The 20209-nt window shown below is 41.1% G+C and overlaps 1 protein-coding gene across 4 annotated transcripts in view; it reads left to right on the top strand.

Annotated features, from left to right (window-relative positions):
• Positions 1–20209, top strand: part of DYNC1I1 (dynein cytoplasmic 1 intermediate chain 1) — a 333033-nt gene that overhangs the window by 287135 nt on the left and 25689 nt on the right. The gene's annotated exons all lie outside the window — the stretch shown is intronic.

Genomic DNA, 20209 nt, shown 5'->3' with positions numbered 1-20209 from the left:
TAGTATAGTCTGAAGTCAGGGAGTCTGATTCCTCCAGCTCTGTGTTTTTCCCTCAAGACTGCTTTGGCTATTCAGGGTCTTTTGTGTCTCCATACAAATCTTAAAATGATTTGTTCTAGTTCCTTAAAAATTGTGATTGGTAATTTCATAGGGATTGCATTGAATCTGTAGATTGCTTTGGGTAGTATAGACATTTTCACAATATTGATTCTTCCAATCCAAGAACATGGTATATCTCTCCATCTGTTGGTATCATCTTTAATTTCTTTCATCAGTGTGTTATGGTTTTCTGTATACACGTGTCCCTTTCATCACTTTAAGTATATTATGCCACTCCCTTCTGGCTTGTGGAGTTTCTGCTGAGAAATCAGCTGTTAACCTTATGGGAGTTCCCTTGTATGTTATTTGTTGTTTTTCCCTTGCTGCTTTCAATACTTTTTCTTTGTCTTTAATTTTTGCCAGTTTGATTACCCTGTGTCTCGGCGTGTTTCTCCTTGGATTTATCCTGTATGGGACTCGCTGCGCTTCCTTGACTTTGGTGGCTGTTGGCTTTGCCATGTTAGGGAAGTTTTCAACTAGCATCTCTTCAGATATTTTCTCTGGTCCTTTCTCTCTCTCTTCTCCTTCTGGGACCCCTATAATGCAAATGTTGTTGCATTTAATGTTGTCCCAGAGTCTCTTAGGCTGTGTTCATTTCTTTGCATTCTTTTTTCTTTAGTCTGTTCCGCAGCAGTGAATTCCACCATTCTGTCTTCTAGGTCACTTATCCGTTCTTCTGCCTCAGTTATTCTGCCATTGATTCCTTCTAGTGTAGTTTTCATTTCAGTTATTGTATTGTTCATCTCTGTTTGTTCTTTAATTCTTCTAGGTCTTTATTAAACATTTCTTGCATCTTCTCGATCTTTGCCTCCATTCTTTTTCCAAGGTCCTGGATCATCTTCACTATCGTTATTCTGAATTCTTTTTCTGGAAGGTTGTCTATCTCCACTTCATTTAGTTGTTTTTCTGGGGTTTTATCTTGTTCCGTCATCTGGTATATAGCCTTCTACCTTTTCATCTTGTCTGTCTTTCTGTGAATGTGGGTTTTGTTCCACAGGCTGCAGGATTGTAGTTCTTCTTGCTTCTGCTGTCTGTTCTCTGGAGGATGAGGCTGTCTCAGAGGTTTGATGGGAGGGACTGGTGGTGGGTAGAGGGGACTGTTGCTCTGGTGGGCAGAGCTCAGTAAAACTTTAATCCACTTGACTGTTGACGGGTGTGGCTGGGTTCCCTCCCTGTTGGTTGTTTGGCCTGAGGCAACCCAGCCCTGGAACCTACCTGGGCTCTTTGTTGGGGCTAATGACAGATTCTGGGAGGGCTCACGTCAAGGAGTACTTCCTAGAACTTCTGCTGCCAGTGTCCTTGTCCCCACTGTGAGCACAGCCACCCCCTGCCTCTGCAGGAGACCCTCCAACACTAGCAGGTAGGTCTGGTTCAGTCTCTCCTGGGGTCACTGATTCTTCCCCTGGGTCCCGATGTGCCCACTACTTTGTGTGTGCCCTCCAAGAGTGGAGTCTCTGTTTCCCCCAGTCCTGTTGAAGTCTTGCAGTCAATTCCCACTAGGTTTCAAAGTCTGATTCTCTAGGAATTCCTCCTCCCGTTGCTGGACCCCCAGGTTGGGAAGACTGACGTGGGGCTCAGAACCTTCACTCCAGTGGATGGACTTCTGTGGTGTAAGTGTTCTCCAGTCTGTGAGTCACCCACCCATCAGTTATGGGATTTGATTTTACTGTGATTCCGCCCCTCCTACCATCTCACTGTGGCTTCTCCTTTGTCTTTGGATGTCGGGTACCTTTTTTGGTGAGTTCCAGCGTCTTTCTGTCAATGATTGTCCCGCAGCTAGTTGTGATTCTGGTGTTCTCGCAAGAGGGAGTGAGAGCATGTCCTTCTACTCTGCCGTCTTGGTTCCTCCTCTTGTGCACCTATTTTTATTTGAGTAGTGGACTCAAATGCTGGAATATCTTGCAATTTTCTCGTGCTTAATGATGCCTCACCCTATTGTCATAAGGCTATTCATAAAATAGTTTTAATCATCAGCAAAAAACCCAGCACTTTAAAATAATGTAAATGTCTTTTAATGTATTTGTTTGTTGTTTCCCTCTTTTTATTGAGCTATGAGCTTCTTGAGGTCAGTGGCCATAGTTCACATCTATTCTATATTCCCCACAGCTTTCAGTCAGAGTAGTAAATGGTTAATATATAACACAGGCTGATTATCTTATTGACCAATTACATATAAATTAAATTAAGCCACTAGCAGTAATGTTGCTGATGAATGATAGGATAAACTCTGAAGTTTTATATTTACTGCAAATTTATTTTAATCCTCATTCAGGTGCCCCAGTGACTGAAACATAACTGCACCCCAAACACAAATGGACCTGCAAAGACACCTCTGTCCATTCTTAATTGATATTTTTGACAATCGCATTCTCCGCTTATCACCTCTTTTCTACTCCATTGATTTTTGCCCCTTCTGTCCAATCAGTTGTACAAACATGAACACATGAATGTTTACATATTAACCTACATGTCATCATTGCAAAACATGCAAGAATGTAATAACAGTCTAGAATTTTTTTTCATATTCACCCAAAATCCATAGTTTAAGGTTCATTCTTAGTTTTGTACATTGTATGGGTCTGTACAAGTATAACATACAATCATAATTATAACATCATACAGAGTATTTCACTGCCTTAAAAATCCTCTGTGCTCTGCTTATTCATCCCTCCCTCCCCGCAACTCCTGGCAACCACTGATCTCTTACTGTCACCATAGTTTTGCCTTTTCCAGAGTGTCCTATACTGGGAATCATATAATACACAGCCTTTCCAGATTAGCTTCTTTGACTTGGTAAAAATGCATTTAAGGTTCCTCTGAGTCTTTTCATGGCTTGATAGCTCATTTCTTCTATCACTGAATAACATTGCCTTGATATACTACAGTCTATCACTTCATCAGGACATCTCTGTTGCTTCCAGGTTTTGGCCATTATGAATAAAACTGCTCTAAGCATTCGTATGCAGATTTTTGTGTGGGCCTTAGTTTTCAATTCCTTTGGGTAAATACCAGTGAGCCAATGAGTATCATTGCTGGACTGTATGGTAAGAATATGTTTAGTTTTGTAAGAAACTTCCAAAGTGGCTGTACCATCTTGCATTCCCACCAGCAGTGAATGAGAACCCCTAGGAGTCCCCCATCCCTCCCCACCAAGAATTAAATCTGCTGCCCTCCAGGACTGTTTGACCAAACTTGCTCTAACAGAAAATGTTTAGGGCAGTGAAACTACTCTGCTACTGCAGTGGTGGGTACATGTCACACATTGGTCACAACCCATAGAATGTGCAACACCAAGAGTGAACACTAAGATAAACTATAGACTTTGGGTGATAATGATGTGTCATTGTAGGGTCATCGATTGTAACGAATGTCCTGCTCTGTGGGAAATGTTAATAACGGAGGAGGCTGTGGGGCAGAAGTATACGGGAACTCTCTCCACCTGCCTCTCAATTTTGCCATGAACCTAAAACTGCTCTAATAGCTAGAATTAAAAACAAATACAAAAAACCATCCTATATGTGGAAAACCAAACACTTCAGGAGTGAAGTAAAGGTATATTTTAAAAATTAATTTTTATTAGAATATAGTTGACTTACAATGTTGTGTTAGTTTCAGGTGTACAGCAAAGTGAATCAGTTATACATATATCCAGTCTTTTTTAGATTCTTTTCCCATATAGGTCATTACAGAGTATTGAGTGGAGTTCCCTGTGCTACACAGTAGGTCCTTATTAGTTATCTATTTTATATGTAGTAGTGTGTATGTGTCAGTCCCAACCTCCCAATTTATCCCTACTCTCTTCCTTTCACCCTTGGTAACCGTAAGTTTGTTTTCTACATCTGTGACTATTTCTGTTTTGTAAATAGGTTCGTATGTACCCCTTTTTTAGATTCCACATATAAGTGATATCATATGATATTTGTCTTTCTCTGTCTGACTGACTTCACTCAGTATGACAATCTCTAGGTCCATCCATGTTGCTGAAATGGCATTATTTCATTCTTTTTTATGGCTGAGTAATATTCCATCGTATATATGTACCACATCTTCTCTATCCATTCCTCTGTCGATGGACATTTAGGTTGCATCCATATCCTGGCTATTATAAATAGTGCTGCAGTGAACATTGGGGTGCATGTATCTTTTTGAATTATGGTTTTCTCTGGATATATGCCCAGTAGTGGGATTGCTGGATCATATGGTAGCTCTATTTTTAGTTTTTTGAGGAACCTCCATACTGTTCTCCATAGTGGCTGTAACAATTTACATTCCCACCAACAGTGTAGGAGGGTTCCCTTTTCTCCACACCCTCTCCAGCATTTATTGTTTGTAGACTTTTTGATGATGGCCATTCTGACTGGTGTGAGGTGATACCTCATTGCAGTTTTGATTTTCATTTCTCTAATAATTAGTGATGCTGAGCATCATGTCATGTGCCTCTTGGCCATCTGTATGTCTTCTTTAGAGAAATGTCTCTTTAGATCTTCCACCCATTTTTGGATTGGGTTGTTTGTTTTTTTGATATTGAGCTGCATGAGCTGTTTGTATATTTTGGAGGTTAATCCCTTGTTGGTCGTTCTTTCTCCAGCGATAGAAAGCAGCAGCGTGAGTAAAGGCTTGAAGGGCAGAAGGGTTCTAGTGTGCAGCGGGGATTGTGAACCCAGCCGACTGGCTGGAGCAGAGGGTTTTGATTAGGGGACAAGGGGGAAAGCACATTTGGAACGCGTGGTCCTGCCGTTTCAGCACTGATCTGCCCCAGTGGGACCAGATGGTGATATTCATAGCCCCGGACTGTCTTGTTAGAGCCTTGGCTCTGGGATCTGTGGCGTGGAGGTACTTTCTTGATGTAGCTATTTGTACTGAGCCTTTCACTAGCTCAGCAGGAGGTAAAAATTACTTGACAGTCTCTCCTGGCTCTCACCCATCCAAAGCGTGAGGGAGAGTAGGGGTGTCAGAATGGGTGGGCATTGGGGAGAGAGAGTCCTTAAGAGCTGAAGCGTTCAGTGAGGGAGAGTGAAGGGCATTGAGAGGCTTACCCACATTCTGGGGCACCCGTGCCAGGCAAGCAGCCCCACCCCACCGTGGTACCTTTAATCCAAAGTGTTTGGTTCCATATGGAACTCTCTCTCTCCTCTCTCTCTCTTTCAATTTCTCTCTATCTCATTTTTTGCACACACACACAATTATTATCAAAAAACACTTTGGAATTTAAACTCTCAGCTAGGGATCCTTTTCCTAAACAGAAAGCTACAATTTAATACATTTCTATCGGTTCCCTATTACATAGCAAACGGGAACCACTCGCCGTATGCAGTACAATCATTTAAGCTCATTTGACTTCTAAAGGCGAGGGCGATAACATTTTGGATTTCATTTTTGTTTGTCCTATAAGAGTATTGAGTTTTGGCCAAAACCCCAGGCCCTGGGTGAATGTGCTTCAGACCTCACTTTTTGTCAGGAGGCCAAGTGGACTTGGGAGAGAGGGTGGAGCTGCCTGTTCAGACATGATTTTTAGTTTTACCCTTTGCCTCTGGAGCCAGGGCCCTGGCCCGCATCCAGCGCACGAAGAGAAGATTATGGTATTTTCTAGGTAATTTTAAGGAGCACAAACCCAAAGTAAAGTCAGGTGGTTTCAAGTCTGCACTGAATTTTTCATGTTCAGGATTTGTCCTGATTCGGGTTTTCAGCAGAGCTGTGTTTTAAATGATGAAGGGAACTGTATTCTCCTGGAGACAGGCATGTTTTGGTTATTTGCTAATGACCTCTGGTTTTGCTTATGGGGAGTTTTGTTAACAAATGGAAATGTAGCAAAATAAAACACTCTCTTTCCTACTTTCTTTTTTTGCTTCCTTTTCCTTCTTTCTTAAACAATGGGAACGCTTGCAATAAGCTGTCAAAACCAGGCTATAGATATTAGTTATTGTAGCATCATTAATACTGTGTAAAAATAAATTAGTCACTTTGGCAATCAAACACATTCTTGTGATCTCCTGTCGGTGCTTTTAAACAGAGCCTTCCCCTGCTGTTTGATAGATCCTATTGTTAAGAGAAGAGGCTGTAGAGATGTATTCAAAAATTCTTTGAAATTTCTCCAGCCTCAGGAACCCATTCAGCAGGAATTAGCCTTTAAGGAGGCTGATAAGGAGAGCTCGGCAGGGGCCTGCCTGCTCTGGAGGTGAAAGGTTAACCCCAGGCCCTGGGTAAGAGGGCTCCGCTTTTGGACCCATGTCGTGCTCAGCTACCCTGCCTGCTTGCCTCGCCTTTTCCTGCCCTCTCACCCGATCCGCACCTCACCCTCCAGCTACCTTTTCTAAAAGAAAGGGACTTCAAGATGGAGCCTGCAGAGGGTGACAAAATTAAACCAAAATAAACTCTCATCTCAAGCACAGCAGACTTTGTTTCGGGGTGGGGGGTGGGGGGAAACAGCTCTCTATCCAGGCAAAAGTGACGGACTGAATCAGGCAGAATTGTCATTTCTGGTTCACGTTCAGTTGGGTCCCTGCAGTGGTTGGGCGTGTTGGTATCGAGGCAGCATCGAGTTTTCCACTCTGTGCCCTCCTCAGTTGTCGCAACAACATTGCAGAACTAGAGGTGCGAAGTAAAGCGAAGTTGAAAATTAAAAAGAGGCTCTGCTGCCTCCAGAGAGGCTTTATATTCACCGCAGGCCCTTTCCAGTGGAAGACACAGTAAAGCACAAAAGACTGCAAAAGAAACAGCATTCTGCCTTGTGCTCTCGGGGGCAATTCCATAAATGCAGAATCATAGGGTAAATGTGCCCATGTGGGTGTGCATTAGAAGCCAAGAAAAAAAAGAGAGCCTTCCTTCTCTTTTCCTTTGAGAGCTATATTAGTTTGCCAGGGCTGCCATCACAAAGTATCATAGATGGGGTGGTTTCAACAGCAGAAATTTATCTCCTCACCGTTTTGGAGACTAGAAGTCCAAGATCAAGGTATTGACAGGGTTGATTTCTTCTGAGGCCTCGCTCCTTGGCTTGCAGATGGCTGTGTTCTCCCTATGTTTTCCCTCTGTGCATATTTGTGTCTGAATCTCCTCTTCTTAAAAGGACACCAGTCATATTGGATTAGAGTCCACCCATATGACCTCATTTAACCTGAATAACCTCTTTAAGGAGGCTATATCAAAATAGTCACATTCTGAGGTACTGGGGCTTAGAACTTCAACGTATGACTTTTGGGGCCAACACAATTCAGCCTATAACAAAAACTAAGGTTATTTCATTATCACAGTTGACCCTTGGTTATGGACAAAGAAGTTAACAGTAATGAGCTTTTCTTGAGGTTCTTTCACATACACCCCACCCCTAGTGCCTGAAGGGCTCCAATCCCTCCAAGTCTGGCTCCCAGGGGCAGTAAAGCCCTGAAGGACCCGTGGATGTTGAGGGAGAGTTGCAGGAACAGTTGATGCATTATGGTTAATGTGAGAAGTAACTGTGTTTGTTTGTTTGTTTTGGGGTTTTGTGGGGTTTTTTTTTTGCTTCCTGCAGGACTTTAATACATTTAATTTCCAGTTGCTGGCATTTGTGAATGTGATTTTTGCATGAAAATCATGGACTTATATTAATAGATTCATCTTTAAATGCCTGGATTTATAGCATAGAAGCTTCTTCCACCGTTCAGAAGTAACATAAGTAGTTATCTCTGCAGTTTTTTAAAATTAATTTTTATTGGAGTATAGTTGATTTATAATGTGTTCGTTTTTGCTGTACAGCAAAGTGAATCAGTTATACATATATCCACTCTTTTTACGATTCTTTTCCCATATGGTCCTTACAGAGTATTGAATATAGTTCCCTGTGCTATACAGTAGGTCCTTATTAGTTATCTATTTTATATATAGTAGTGTGTATATGTCAATCCCAATCTCCCAATTTATCCCTAGCCCCCCGCCTTTTCCCCCTTGGTAACCATAAGTTTGTTTGCTACATCTGTGACTCTATTTCTGTTTTGTAAATAAGTTCATTTGTACCCCTTTTTTAGATTCCACATATAAGTGATATCATATGATATTTGTCTTTCTCTGTCTGACTGACTTCACTCAGTACGACAATCTCTAGGTCCATCCATGTTGCTAAAATGGCATTATTTCGGTTTTTTTTATGGCTGAGTAATATTCCGTTGTGTATATGTACCACATCTTCTTTATCCCCACATATAAGTGATATCATATGATATTTGTCTTTCTCTGTCTGACTGACTTCACTCAGTACGACAATCTCTAGGTCCATCCATGTTGCTAAAATGGCATTATTTCGGTTTTTTTATGGCTGAGTAATATTCCGTTGTGTATATGTACCACATCTTCTTTATCCATTCTTCTGTCAGTGGACGTTTAGGTTGCTTCCATGTCTTGGCTACTGTAAATAGTGCTGCAATGAACACTGGGGTGCACGTATCCTTTCGAATTATGGTTTTCTCTGGATATATGCCCTGGAGTGGGATTGCTGGATCATATGGTAGCTCTATAGAGAAGTACGTTTGTTGATGCTGAATCCAAAGACCTGTTTCATCATTATCACCGTGTTCAGAATACGTTTATTAACTGGCGCAGGGTATCTAGTCACTGTGTGGTGCTGATTTGGCTTCAGGCTTTCTATGGTCAGTACAGCATTCTCTTGTTTTCAGGCATCATTCTTCTTCTCCAGACAAATAAAAATGTAAGGATATTCCATGAAAAAGCATGTTAATCTCCTTCTCAGATCAATAACTCTCTCTTACTCTTCCTCTTTTCCTCTCTCTCTCTCACACACACAGACACACACTCAATTGAAATGTATGTATGTGTTAAAAAGAATCTCAGGTACATACTAATATTTTTCGTCCCAGGATAAGTTTTGTGTTTGTTGCGGTACGTGGGCTTCTCACTGTTTTGGCCTCTCCTGTTGCGGAGCACAGGCTCCGGACGTGCAGGCTCAGCGGCCATGGCTCACGGGCCCAGCCGCTCCGCGGCATGTGGGATCTTCCCGGACCGGGGCACGAACCCGTGTCCCCCGCATCAGCAGGCGGACTCTCAACCACTGCGCCACCAGGGAAGCCCATGTTTGTTTTTAATGAGGTAACATTCATCAGACATTCAATTCCTAATACCCTGTTCCTGTAATACACAGGAAGGCCTGACTAGATTTCCTACTGTCCAAGCCTAATTTTTTATTACTCTTTTTCATATCACCTTCCTCCACAAAAACAGTCCTCTATGTCTGGTTCGTTGCCAGTGGTTTACAAACATGCTGAAACCTTTGCCATGACTGGGTAGTCTCCATCAGAGATTACATTTAAGGTAGCAGAGCGGGGGGAAAGGTTTAAACGGAAGTAGCCTGCTAGAATAAGAGCCTAAGGAGGATGCTGAATCAAAAACCCATCATGCAAAGTGGAGGTTCAGCCCTGGGGAGACTAAGAAAGAATCATAAGCCCAAAGAATCAGGAGAAAGTTCAAGGCTCTGCTCAGAGGTGTAAGGCAGAGATGGGGCTGCACCCAGATGCTGGCTGCTTCAGCAACCACTTTTAGTGCATCTTGTCTACCTCGAGATGCAGTGTTTGCCAGGCTCAATGCCAGGTGTGAGATATAAAGCCACATAAGAGATTGTCCAAAATGGCAAGGATGTTACATCAAAATGGCAAGTGGGTGGTCTTAAGAAATAAAGAAGGCAGACCTAGATTCAAATACCAGTAATATTAGGATCCTCTTAGAGATTTGTGGTTTGTGATTGGATGGGTTGACTTAAAGTATCACAGGCGTGTCCGAAAATTTTTCTTTTTTAAAATAATTAATTTTTGGCTGCGTTGGATCTTCATTGCTGCGTGCAGGCTTTCTCTAGTTGCAGCGAGCGGGGGCTACTCTTCATTGCGGTGCGCGGGCTTCTCACTGCGGAGGATTCTCTTCTTGCAGGGCACGGGCTCTAGGTGCGTGGGCTTCAGTAGTTGTGGCTCACGGGCTCAGCAGTTGTGGCTCACAGGCTCTAGAGCGCAGGCTCAGCAGTTGTGGCACACAGGCTTAGTTGCTCCACGGCATGTGGTATCTTCCCGGACCAGGGCTCGAACGCGTGTCCCCTGCATTGGCAGGTGGATTCTTAACCACTGCGCCACCAGGGAAGTCCCGGCATGTCCGAAAATTTGGATTAGCTTGCCAAACGACTTGAAGAGCCAACATGCGTCCAGACCAACCACTGCCATATTTCCCAGCCACTCCTCAACCTACCCTCTTAGCCTTTTGACACTTCTCTCTCCAAGACCATTGGTAAACCCCTAATTTCAAGTGTGCCGGCTTCTTTTTAGTACTCATCTTGTATCATACTGTCTGCTACTCATTCTTGCAACACTCCCTCCTCTCCCTCAGCACCTCTCGTGAATGATTGTTTGGCACAGGCTTCAAGCTTGCCCCTCTTTCAGTTCCAGACCTACATTTCGACTACCGGCTTAACTTAAGTGTCATCTCCAGAGACTCAAATGTACCATGTTTAAAATACAAATCAGATCTTCCTCCCCTACTCTGCTGCTGCTTCTGTTTTCTATCATAGAAAAGCTGAAAACCCTTGCATGAATATTAGACATCTCTGAACCTGTTTAGCACATAGCACAATGCCCTGCACATTTATCAGTACATATTTAATAAATGAGTAGCTTATTGCATTTAAAAAGTCGTAACTCTATACTCAAGACTATTCATAACATGTCCTTACCTCCGACTCTATCCAAAGCAAAATTATTGCCTATTATTCCTTAGGACAAATCCTCAGAGTCCACCGGGCTGTCCCCACTTCTCACCCTCCACCCGGGAATTCCATGCTGATGTCCACAGCCAGGTCTTTGTATGCTTTGCCTCTCCCCCACCCCTCCCCACCGACTGGCTTCCTTACCATCTGTCAAAGTCTATGCATCTTTCAAGGCCGGTCCCATCACCTGTCCTAGATAATACCTTCCTTGACCACATCAGACTAAGGTAACCACCAACATGCCATCCCTCCAGTCTCTGAATTCCTCTGGCACCTGACATCTGTACCACAGAATTTAGCACCTGGCTACCTACTTGTTCGCTTTCTTTGGTATAAACAAACCAGAAAGCCAGTCTCTCTTCCAGGGATTCACAGACATGGTAAATTCCTCCTTGAGTTTTTCCCAAGAATGTGTCTTTGAGAAGAAATTTATATTCTTTCTTTCTTTCTTCATATGGGGAAATCCACATACCTCCTTGTGACACGATGTGTTTTCCCCTGTGTCTTAGTTATCAGGAAATTTAGAGCTGATTCATTACCAGATTGTAATCATCAGGATCCTAGTATTAGCTGTCTATTCTATCTGCCTCTGTTGTGTGTTTATTCTTAATTTTGCAGTATATTTAACTTGTAAGACAACATAAGTCCTTTTGGAACAAAACGAGAAAATAGGCTCCCAAGTGAACAATTTCTTCTTCTTATTTCATAATTTTCATTTTCCTACCTGGATTTCAAGTCCTTATGAACAGTCAGATCTTGTATTTCTATTGATTTCCCAAAGTAGGAAGCATATGGTAGGTCCTCAATAAATCATTGTTGATGAATCAATACTTTTAGATATCCTAAGTGAAATAATGTACTTTGTTAAGGTAGGTTAGATTATTTTAAGCTGTGTTGGAAACACTTCCTAAAAATTACATAATTCTAACAAAGGGCCCTGAGTATATCTATTTCTGCTAGCATTTTGTTAAATGTTTAGAATATCAGAAGAAGGAAAACACAATAAAAATCAAAAGTTAAAGATTTGGCTATTACAGTGTCTGAGCATAACACTTAACACAAGCAAGAAGATTAATGAAATCAATAGTTTACTGCCATTAACACTGACCGATGACAGAGTGCATTTTTTCCCACAAGCCCAAAGCCCTGCTAGCTGCCTCTGTGGTAAACAAGACATTCAGGTGGTGTCTGACTTATTTTTTCTCCCCTTATCCTCATTTTCACTCCCCCTTGCTAATATAAGGTAGCAAACATTAAAATCGGCTTTCAATAAACTACCTGTGCCAGTCACCAGATTCTTTTCTTCCCGTTTTTTTTTTTTTTTTTTTTTTTGGCGGGGGCTGGGGGGGAAGAAGGGGGTTCCTATTTTAAGTTCACCCAGGGAGAATACTTTAACTTTGAAAGAAACCACAAGAATGTAATCATCAAGTCACAGCCAGACTTAGCCTGTGTTCATACTTCCTGTCCTTTTACCCCTGCCCCAACCTGAGCCGTCCCCCACTACCCCGCCAAACATTCACCCACCAACACATAACTATAGCTGCTAAATATTTATACAGCCATGTGTGAATAATCCATATAAGTGCAAACACTTTTGAGACTTAAAATTCACCCAGCTGACTGGGCTTTATTGTTGTGCGAGAAGGGCTTGCTGAATCCTTTCTTTTGCTCTTTTAACCAGAGCGGAAATGTTTGCCTTCTCATTTCACGGCTATGCGGCGTGAGTTGCCCTCCCCAGCCTTCTCCTTCTAAGCACTAATGTTTGAAGAGAGAATGAGAATAACAAATAACAGATACAACTATCTACACAGTTATGAGATTCAAAGATACCTCCACCCCCGCCTCCTGATCTAACCCGCATGTCATGTCTGATGTTGGAAGATAAATGAAAACTCATCTCTGTTCCCCAAAGTAGCTGTGTTTGCATCAGACCAATGTAGCTCCATCTTGGGCAGCCTCATATGACCTCTTAGGCTTGCAAATCGTCCAGGGTTCATAATTAATACTAGGTTATTTTCCCATGCCCATCTTTAGTATCCTGAATCACCTCACCTCATGCTTAGCCGGTGTTTCCATTTTGCATAGAAGTTAATTTCAGTTTGGTTTAGGCAAAATAAAATAAGGTAAGCAAATCTGTTGCAAAGCAGGAAGCATATCAAATGTATTCCACGTCTGAACTGAATGTTTTGAACTTCTGCTTACGTGGGATTCTCTGTGCCAGTTCTCTCCACCATTAAAATAAACAACTACTGTCAGCTGTCCTACTCCTGGATATAATATAAAAGATACATTGCGTTTAACACCCGGAGACTCAGGGGTGCAGACCCACAAAATCTTGCCTTGACCCTTTGAAAATGTGCCCTTCACATGTATGTCGGACACATATATAACAATTGAATGTATACGATATACATTCGATTGTTGAGCAAGTAGAATGAAATATTTAATTACTTAGACAATTTTACCATTAAATTTTAAACCTGGGTATTTGGGTGTGTGACTTCTCGAAAAGAAATGAAATTTGTACAGTAGGTTCTTATTAGTTATCCATTTTATACATATTAGTGTATATAAAATTCAAAAAACAAGAAATGAAATTTGTCTAAACGTTATATTTACGAAATGTAGTGCCACCACTAATGGCAGATTAGCTCTGAGAACTGGCAAGTGTTTACCTGGGGAATTTAGACATAAGTTATGAAGGGAGAATCAAGGTGTAATCCATGGATCTAGGTTTATAACTTTATCTTTTTAAATTTTTAAGAATTATATGTTGGTAAATTTATATAGTTATATATATATATATATGTATGTATATAATTTATATATTAAATATAAATTTGTTTACAATGGGGAGAGAGTTTATAAGCCAGATGCTAGAGTGGATGGAGGTGGACAGTTTAAGGACCTGAGTGGAAATATTCTGCCACTTAATCTACCCACTAATAAAATGCAGTTGTGCAGTTTAACCCGCAATAGGAACAAATAAATAAAGCTGCTTAAGCCTGCAAATATGTCTATACTGGCTCCACCTTCTAACTTTTCAAGGCACGGCTACAACCACGCTTCTAGCTGCTTCTAGGTCCAGCCCTAGGTCATCCCTCTACACCGGCTAATCCTTCACAGCAGTCTCCATCCCGTCCCGCCTGCCTCCTAATACAGGCTCTCATCCACCTGAACATTATCTTCATATCGAATGTTTCTTTCTCTAACGTCATGTTGCATATGAAACCACGTGGCCGTGGTAGGAGTAGAATTGGGGCAGCAGTAACCAAAGAGGGGTTCTTCTGAACTTGCTTCCTTCTACAGCCACAGAGTCTGTCAGAGAGAGACGGTCAGTCCAGAGGATGGCCACCCACATGGTACCAATGAGCCAACTGTCGAGTGACCGTCTCTGCCCTGCCTCCACTCAAATAAGCCCGGAGGCAGAACTTAGCAAAAGAGCCCTAGCAGCTGAGGTGAATGCAAACAGCTCAATTCAGAAGAGCACCCCTGCTTGCTGAGTGTCTTCACAAGGATTCTGTACAGATTTGTTTCACTAAAATGCCTGTTTTATAGGAGAACCTTTAGGTGGAGCTGATATGCATAAAACTCGTGCCAGTGTGGGGAAATAACTCCTTTTATGAATGAGGGAGGCAAAGCTGGTAGCTTTTTCCGTGGCTTGAAACACTCAAACACTAGTCAGAACCTGTGAATATGTATACATTCTTTTATATGGATTTATCTTCTTTATTGGTGGCGCCTCCTGGATTAGAAGGATTCTTCCAGGCAAATAAGCCATAGAGGAAGGTAGTGAAGCAAAGAACACCTTTTATGTGGCTTCAGTACTTACTTAGCAGAACTTCTACATTTATAGAGAGGCAAATGCTAAATTCCTGGATTTCTATAACCTTCTTTGTAATTCTTTTAACTAATTCAAGTTAAAGTCCTTAAATGTATTTTTGGTTAATGTACACAAACAACAAACAGACCCACTGTACATCTTCTGTTAAGAATAGCTCATCCAAAGTGTTTATGCCTGATTTTGAATTTCTGACCATGGTAGAAGCAGGTAAAGATATAATTTGGGTATCATGAGTACTGTTACAATATTAGCCACAGAAATTAAGATAAATACAGGATACTTTGTGCTTTAGAAAGACACTACATTAAGTTGCAAATAATGTTTTCCAGCCATAGTACCAAATTCGCAACACTTCTTTTGGGCCAAGAAAGTTGGTGGTTTGGTTTGGTTTGGTTTGTGAGTTTGGGTTGGTTTGTTTGTTTAAGGACTTTCTTTTTATGGTAGAAGCATCCATTTTTGTGTGAGCTTGAAGTTTGGGGGTCCTTTGGTGGTTTTAAAAAAAGTGATACTGTGGTCTCACATTTTAGTGTTTCCTGGAAGAACTAGCTGGCTATTTAATTACTTCACAGGAACCCACATGACAATTTTTGAAGGACATTTTCTTATTACTCATTGTTTAGTATTTTGGTCATCATTTTTCCCCCAACTAGATACAGTTTTCAAGGTAAGACTCCATTTGTTTTCCTTTTATTTCAGAATAAAAATATAGAAATTCTACTGTTAGTTGTCCACCCCGACCTGACCTACCCATGAAATAGCCCCTTCCCCACTCCCCCGTCACCAAAAGAAAGGTCCATGGTTTGGGCAGGCATTTCTAAGTTGGCTTTGAGAGCTAACCATTTACAGGCAAATGAAACCTCAAGAACCACAGTGTTTGGAGGTGTTAGGAGGCATTTTAACACAAATCTTCCTATTCACCAACCTGCAAAAAAACTAAAGCCCATTAGGATGCCTTGAGCTGCCTGATAGGAGGGGAAAAAAATCATATAGAGGAAAATAAAACAAACACTATATTCCCTGGATGTGACTTTGGTACATTTCTAACGTCAGAAATAGAAATTCACCTCTCATGAAATCATTTTACAGTTAACTGATTGGAAAAATACGCAGCTCTAGTCATTGTCAGAAGTATACTTATAAAATCAAAGCTCAATCCAGAGATCGTCTTTATTGTAAAACGTTGATGGATGTAGCTGTTCATTTTTGAACAGAGTTCATTACCTGCCTCTCTTTTGTAAATTTAATATTCTTTACCCCTTCTCTGGTCATATAGGAGGTCTTTTATTACTTTTATTATTTCAGCTTTTCTCACTGAAAACTACCCTCGTACATCTTTGTGTATTTTGGTGAAATACAAAGTAAAAAAGAATCACTATGATATGAATTCCACAGAACATCAAGGAAGATGGCTTTAATTATAATACTTAGTTTTGAATAACTCTTTGTTAAACTTTCACATGCTTTATTCCACTCAGCTCTTACCACAGAACAGAGTCATAGAATCACAAAGCCAGTGGGAACCCTTGAGGTCAATTGCTCTAGCTTTCCATCTTACAGATGAAAAATAAACTTCAGATCCAAGAATGTTAAGTTCAATTTCCCAAGGTCTGTAGTTTTTCCACTTTCTTCTACTTCCTTTTCTATTCCATACTCCTTGTGTTATCCCCATCTATCAGATGAGTCCCTCACCCAAAGTTGTATAGACATTCAGTGAACTTGAACCCGGATCTTTGCCTCTTAGCATCATTTTATTCTGCCCTCTAATGCATGGCCTGCTTTAATCTCTGCTGGCTAAAGGCCTATTTCCATCCTGTTTCCTAGTTTTCAGGAAAGAAAGACTTCTGTTAGTGTCACAGGGTGCTGAGGCTGCCTGGAATTGTATGGGTAACATCTTCAGGATTATTAATAACCGATTCAGGAACTGAAACATTGTGCATGTGATAGTTTTGAACTCTTTCTACAAGTTACAGTGTGCTTAGTAAGTACTGGTTGCATTGACAGGGACAGCGAAGTGGAGAGGTAACAGATCTTTTGCTCTTTCTGTAAAGACCGAAGACCTTCACTGTGTTTCATAGAGGACCACACGGTTCCAGCATATAGAGGATGTGCTTAACAGCTAGAAAAACTTGAGAATCAAATCCAGCACCACCACTCACAGCCTTCGTGGCCTTGGAAAAGTTACTAACTTTCCTGAACTATAATTTTCTCTTCTGTAAATACCGTCTACCTTACAGAGATTTTATGCGGATTAAATTAGACAATGTGTGTTTAGTCAGGCACACGCGAGCACCCAATAATGTACCCTTTCCTGCCCTTCAAGTCTGTCTGGGAGGTGACTGGTAGCCTGCTTCTCCGCTCTGTCTGAGAATCAGGGCATTAAAATCACACTGGTCGGTGTCTGGATATTTTAACATTTTGGCACAGTTCTGGAAACCCGTCTAAAACACAGGGCGTCGCAGCTTTATTTCATTGGCATGTGTCACACATGCCGTAGTCTGCGTTACAAGGCAGTTTTCCTTTTTGTTCTCTAAACGGGTCTCTGATACCAAACAGGGCATCAGAAAAGAGAACACGCAAGTGAAGGGGTTTGTGTCTAGTGAAATTTGATTGTCTTAAAAAACGCTTTCTACGGTAACACATAGTGGAATGATATTTAATTTACTAGATGGCCTTGAGTATTTTGCAGGGTTAATATTTAAAACCACCAAGCTTCTGTATCTTTAATATATAAAAATGATATTATAGGATCCTCCTCAAAAATCACTGGTCACATTTGCCCCTACCCGCCCCCTCTTTTCAAAACTTGTAGTGTTCTAAAATCGGTGATAATGTAATAGCAAGCTATGACAACTTTGTAGATACAAACGTATGTTTCAAAATTCAAAAACAGAATCTTTAGACCCTAATGCTTTTGATATATTTTGTTAATATTTCATGATATATATGTAAATTATGAAATGTTTTATATTAAATGTTTGAGACAAATTTTCAATGAGGTTTTCAGCTTACCCTTTGAGTTCCAACTAAGATAGAATGGAAAACTCCTCTATTGAAAAAACTGCACTTCATATTCAGAATAGCACTGCTTACTATTGTAAGAGTGGCATTAGCCTATGCCTATAGCATGTGCTGTTCTAAACGTGGCAACTGTTGCTTCATAGATGTCGGTCCCCTTGGTACCCTAAAAATGCCTTCAATCTCCACCAAGACTTCTTCGTCCTGTGAATTTATCAAGGTTAGAACAAAGCCTTTGAAAATATAAATCCTTCTCCCTGCCCCAAACATGCACAATCTGTAGCTTAGAATTAATTTGCACAGTGACTTCAGTCTTGGAGGTGGGAGGTGATGAGGGGGCTGAAGAAAACCTAGGGAATAATAGCGTTTCAATACGATACTGTTAAACACGAGAAAATTGGTTTTTGGTAAGATGAACAAAGCAGTTATTTCCAGATGTTTAAAAAGTAAAATCTCCAGGATATACTGGAGTTTTGACCAAGTTTCTTCTAAAGGAAGACACCAAAAGAAAAAAGGAAAGAAATAACACTAGAGATTAGCAGCGTAATTTGAGAGAATTAACATATTGAATAATATCAGCTCCTTAGAAGATGACTGTTTTAAAGCTAGATGGTTTTCTAATTGATCAAAGCAAGGACTGAAGATGAGTTATGTGTATTGAATGTATGCGTGCATCTATGTCTAGACCTCTGTGTACTCAGTTATACTATCAGCTGGGTTATTAAGAGAAGATACTGAGAACTGACTTTTTAAAGCATGTGTAAGTCTTTTCTACTCTTTGATTTTAAGAAAAATGTGTTACTCATATTCTCTAACAAATAGTGACTAGCTAGCTACAAAAGCAAGAATTTGGGGCAGGAATAATCTTCTATGAAGACTTAATATTCACAAGTAGTCAGTGAAGGAGCAGCTACTCCACCCTGCCTTTTTTTATATTAATAAGGAAAAAAGATGATATAATCATATTAATTTAAGGTCATTGGGTATTCAGATTTGCTGAAGGAAGGTAGTTTGAATCACCTCATCCAAGCAGTGAGAGGAAGAAAAAAAGCTACATAAATAGCAAATAGGCAGATAATCTTAGCTCCAAATTGCAGTGCACATATGGGACATCATGTACTTTTTGGCATAGAAGAGGTATAAGGTATTAAAATACAAAACTATAAGGCTAAATGTCCATTTAATTCTTTTTGAGATCTCAATGTCACATGTTCGCTTTAGGTACTTCTTAAACTAAAAATAAGACCACACACACCACCCGCCCCCACACATAACAATGTCCCATCTAAAATCTTCCGCTGCTTTAATAGTCTTACAGTTGTGTTCACGTCTCAGCAACGCCAAAGCAAGATAATTCCTGGAAAGAGAAATCACGTATAGTCACTACCTTGACAAATTTTTGCATTAGGTTTAGGCTGTGGGAGTTTATTGTCTTCCCATGATTTTTCTCACCTTGATTTCAGCACACGCATTTTATTTTCACTCACAGTACATTTGGGGAGTTTGCTCGAATATTTGGAGCTGATTCCCCACAGATACGTTCTTTGAACATTTTCTGCAGAAAGTATTTGATTGTTCATATTGTATGTTACCGTTTTTTGATCTTATTACTCTGGCCTGTACAGGCATTCAGCTGAACCCATGAAAGGAGTACAGACAGCTGACTGGATGAGGAAGACATTGGGGGAAAAAACTCCCATTGTTTAGATTTCTGTCAGAGGATATAAGAATGCTTAATTTCTTTTATCTCTAGGGCTTTCATTATCATTTAAATTTCATTTTACATTAATTGATCAGGGATTAGTAAAGCCATTATGCAGAAATTAGAATAAGACAAGCCAGATGGAATGAATAATTCATGAAGTCCAATTACGTTTTATTTCTGGTGTACTTTCAAACTTGCCTCTGACTTCTCTGCTATTTTGATGTGACAATATTCACAGGAAATCAAGAGTGCCATTTTAATTTATTGTATCCCTCCGAAGGGGAAGCATTTGTAGGCAGTAGGGGTGTGCTAGTGCATTTTCCCCAAAAAACACCGATTTCAGGTCTCTTAGAAATACTGAGTAATCTAGAAAACGTGGTCCGCCTCCTACGAAGGTTCAGGGTCATTGCATTGAGCCCCGCCAGTCCACCTGATTTGGGTGAACTGACCCTGGAGAGAGAGACCAGAGACTCAGAACCGCGAGATTTTTCACCTCCCAGAAGAGCTACAAATCCCTTTAAAGTATGTATCCTCATCCCCGCCGCAGAGGAGCCATTAAAGTATAAATTTGGCCTCGGGTTGGATTGGAGGTAGAGTTGCAGCTGCAGAAAACGACCGCGAGGTGGCAGGCGTCGCCTTCAATGCCAAGGGTTCTGGGTCTCCGGGACCGCCGGGGCTTCCAGATCCTTCCCCGCGGGTCTGATCCCGGCAGGCAGAGCACGCCTGGGTTCGGGCCCTGAGCGACTCGCAGAGCATAGCCCGGCGAGATCTCCGAGCTCCTGGGCAGCCCCGGCCACCTGTCTGGAATGTCTAGCACGAC

Source organism: Neophocaena asiaeorientalis, unplaced genomic scaffold, assembly GCF_003031525.2.
Source record: "Neophocaena asiaeorientalis asiaeorientalis breed wild unplaced genomic scaffold, Neophocaena_asiaeorientalis_V1.1 scaffold70, whole genome shotgun sequence".
NCBI classification, from domain to species: Eukaryota; Metazoa; Chordata; class Mammalia; order Artiodactyla; family Phocoenidae; genus Neophocaena; species Neophocaena asiaeorientalis.
This window is presented reverse-complemented; position numbering and strand designations above follow the sequence as displayed.